The sequence below is a fragment of the Anolis carolinensis genome, chromosome 4 (assembly GCF_035594765.1).
Source record: "Anolis carolinensis isolate JA03-04 chromosome 4, rAnoCar3.1.pri, whole genome shotgun sequence".
Classification (NCBI taxonomy): domain Eukaryota; kingdom Metazoa; phylum Chordata; class Lepidosauria; order Squamata; family Dactyloidae; genus Anolis; species Anolis carolinensis.
This window is the reverse complement of record NC_085844.1, coordinates 182231111-182234886: the sequence shown is the minus strand read 5'-3', so window position 1 is coordinate 182234886 and position 3776 is coordinate 182231111. Positions and strand designations below refer to the sequence as shown.

General features: G+C 36.8%; 1 pseudogene; it reads left to right on the top strand.

The window, feature by feature from the left end:
• Positions 1 to 2874: 2874 nt before the first annotated feature.
• On the top strand, positions 2875 to 3479 carry LOC100561367 (large ribosomal subunit protein eL32-like; annotated as a pseudogene).
• The last annotated feature ends 297 nt before the right edge of the window (positions 3480 to 3776 follow it).

Genomic DNA, 3776 nt, shown 5'->3' with positions numbered 1-3776 from the left:
CACTATCTGCTTTGAACTGGAATATATGACACTGCAGACTCAAGTAACCCAGTTCAAAGCAGATACTGTGGGATTTTCTGCCTTGATATTCTGGATTATATGGCTGTGTGGAAGGGGCCACAGTGATGTGGAGGTACATCCCACAGATCGGGAGGAGTCATCTACCTGCCATGTGCTAAGTCAAAGGGACATTATTTCATTAGACATGGAAAGAAGAGATCCCAGAGTGAGGAGTGGGTATATGTATCCATTAAGTATCAAGGCCTCATTGAGTCTTCTTAAACCATGGGATACCTACTCAAAAGGTGTTTTCTCCAGTAACACCCTATAACATCCTGAGTGGGTAAAAAAGTCACCTGGCCACAGCCTTTCCCAGTACATTTCATTTCTATTGAAATGATACTTATTATGAGCATGACAAATTATTTTTAGGCATATGATAAAGACGACCCAGATTGTTATATGGATAAAGTTGGAGGATATTGGACGAACGGATTTTAAGCATATGTTTTATGTTTTATATTTTATACTGTATTTAATTGGTTGTAATATATTTTTATATGTTGTTGTTTTTAATGATGTATCGGCATCGAATTGTTGCCAATTGTACGCCGCCCTGAGTCCCTTCGGGTGAGAAGGGCGGGATAGAAATATTTGAAATAAATAAATATAAATTAGCACACACAGACTTCATGCAAGCTGCATTCCATTTTGTTCTCTCCTTTTGACTATTCCTCTGTGGCCATCCTAGTTCTTCATCCTGAAGCTAGGCATGTCTGCTGTCCAGATAACCACTCTTTATTATCATATAAAATTATCTGATCTAGCCGATGAGAATAATATCTGAGTTTGCTTCTAGAATACTTTTGTAGGCACTAGCAGCCAAGATCAGGGATCTTCCAGTGCTGTTGCTTTAAAATAAAACTCAGCTCTATCCCAGTACAGGAATGTGAATTTTGATTATATTTCATAATGAGTTTTGAAAAAGATCTGGAGCCAAATTATAGGTAACAAAAAGCTGGAGAGATAAATGACCCAAATGTGAAATTAAATTGGCTTTTGTGCAATTGGTTGCATAGTGAAGCCTCGTTAATACATTTTGCAGAACGAAGGGCCATTTGTCATCTAGATCCTGTTCTTTGGGGGGGGGGGGCACAGAATCATTTCCCCTTCTTATTTTGTTCAAAATTCAGTTTCCCTGAGCCAGTTCCTTGGATTCTACAAGCTGCTTTACAACATTCCACTTTCATTGTAATTATACGTTATACCTTAAGTGATATTGGGGTTGCAATTTATATTGTTATTTTAAATTAACTTAATTCCTTTCATAATTGTGCTAGCATTATTCTCCTATCACTGCTTATTCTTTAATTTTTATTTTTTTTGCCAGAGACTGAAGCCCCTTTCACTGTGGTAGAAAAGTCTTTGTTTTGTTTTATTTTACTTTTTCAATTGTGTATTTCCATATTTTGCCTTCTCCTTCTTACTGTGACATGAATTGCCCACAAGCTATTTCCATTCTTTCTCTTAAGGGTATTTCTCTCTCCTGCTCCTTTCATTCTTGCCTTCATTCTATCTGAATCAATAGTGGCAAATTTGCTTTATGACAACTTAGAGAAATCTATGATGGATCAGAGAGGGCTTCAAAGTAGGCTGAAGCTTACTAAAGTCAAGAGCACCTGACACGTTTGTTAAAAACCTCATTGACCTCTGACCTTAAGGTTGCTTTAGTATTGATCTTTAGGGGTCTTGAGCTCAATTGCAATGGAACAGTATATTCGGCAGGGAGGGAAGAACTTCATAATGGGAATGGATTGATGGGGAGTGATTTAGAGCCAGGGAACTTTAAACCTTGCTGTGAAAGTTAAGTAATAATCAGGTTTGTGGACTTAGAGCTCTTTCAGATGGTCAGGCACTTTAGTCTTTTGATAAGGTTTTTTTTAAGGGTTGGTAAGGATTGTCAAATGAATACTGTGCACTTACACATCTAAATGTTGCTGACTTGTATTTTCTCATGATGACTTTTTTTAAAGAAAGAAATGTGTGAAGTCTTTATTTTGAACCAAACTGAATGAATTTAATCCAAAATTCAACAAAGTCTAATTGATGGAATAAATTGTCTTCTATTATAAATAAAAATGGGTATATGCTTCTAGATTTATTTATTTAGTTTATTTCTTGAACTTATACCCAGCCTTTCTCCTGGGATGGGATCAAAGGTACTTTACAGAAATATAAAAGGTTACATTTTAAAATTATTTTACAAAAGTTAAAGAAGAATTAAATGCCCATGTTATTACAACCATAATGAAAACAGTTAAAACATAGTTAAGGCATACATTATTAATGAAGAATTTAAAAAAATTAAAATAAATCATACTACTTCCCAATTCTATTGCTGATGTGAATTGAGAAAATAATTCACATCTCAAAGGACTGGCTTAACAAAACCATCTTTATCTGCAGCAGAAACAGAGCAGATCTACCATAGAAAGGTGTCCCTTAGCAGCCATAGGGAAGGCCCTCTCCTCACCAAATAGACCAGGAAAGTGGTGGAAGGGAGAGAAAGCTCTTCCCTTCAGATATCAAAACTGGATTGTCTAACAAGATATGATCTTTCAAGATAGTCTGGATCTAAGCCATTTAGCCTTTAAAGATCACAAACAACACTTTGAAGTGGGCTGGCAACAACTGAAGATGTTTGGGGAGGGAGTCACATGAATCTTGGCTCTGTTGAAGTTTCCAAAGGCAAACCCACAGAGTGTGTTACAGTAATCCAAATGGAATATAATCAGTACATGTTTAAAAATTCCCTTTCTGCCCTGCTTGTTTTTTTAAAATGTGGAGTTTGTTTCCAAATGTGAACTTGGTGTAGAAAATAAAAAAATTGAATAATAAAACTTAATTTCTTGCATGCTTAAATTGTGAAACTATCTTGCTTCATCAATATTATTGTCATTTTGCTTTCTCTCTGTGTTTTCTGCTGGCTGAGAGGGTGCCGCCATTTTTCAGCAGACACCATGCCTGCCCTCAGACCTCTCATAAAGCCTAAGATTGTCAAGAAGAGGATCAAGAAGTTCATCCGTCACCAGTCTGACCGCTATGTCAAAATCAAGCGGAACTGGCACAAGCCAAGAAGTATTGACAACAAAGTTCACAGAAGATTCAAGGGCCAAATCTTGATGCCCAACATTGGGTATGGTAGCAATAAGAAGACGAAGCATATGCTGCCATCAGGATTCAAGAGGTTTCTGGTACATAATGTCAAAGAACTTGAGGTGCTAATGATGAGCAACAAGTCTTATTGTGCAGAGATTGCACACAATGTTTCATCCAAGAATCTGAAGGTAATTGTGGAGAGAGCAGCTCAGCTTGTTATCAAATCACCAATCCAAATGCCAAACTGCTCAGCGAAGAAAATGAATAAATAGTTGTTTTTATACAACTGTATTTAATAAAGGTATCAAAAACTTAAAAAATATTGTTGTCATTTTATTTGTCAAATAAGGTATGTATCTGTGAGATGAAATTGAGTGTTCTGTCTTGAATTTCACATTTCAAAGGTGCCCCGTAAGTGGAATAGTTTGAGAACCACTGGTATAAAGAGACACAAGCAAGGAAAAGATGGTGGCAGTGGGAGAGGTGATGAAGTCCAGCAAATTCTGGTTGGTCTTTTCCTCTTCCAAAATCACAGTAATAGCCATTGAAATATGAAGGGAGGGTTTTTCATCAGCCATTGAAATCTAGGCATGATGGTGGTGGGCCTGGCTGATATG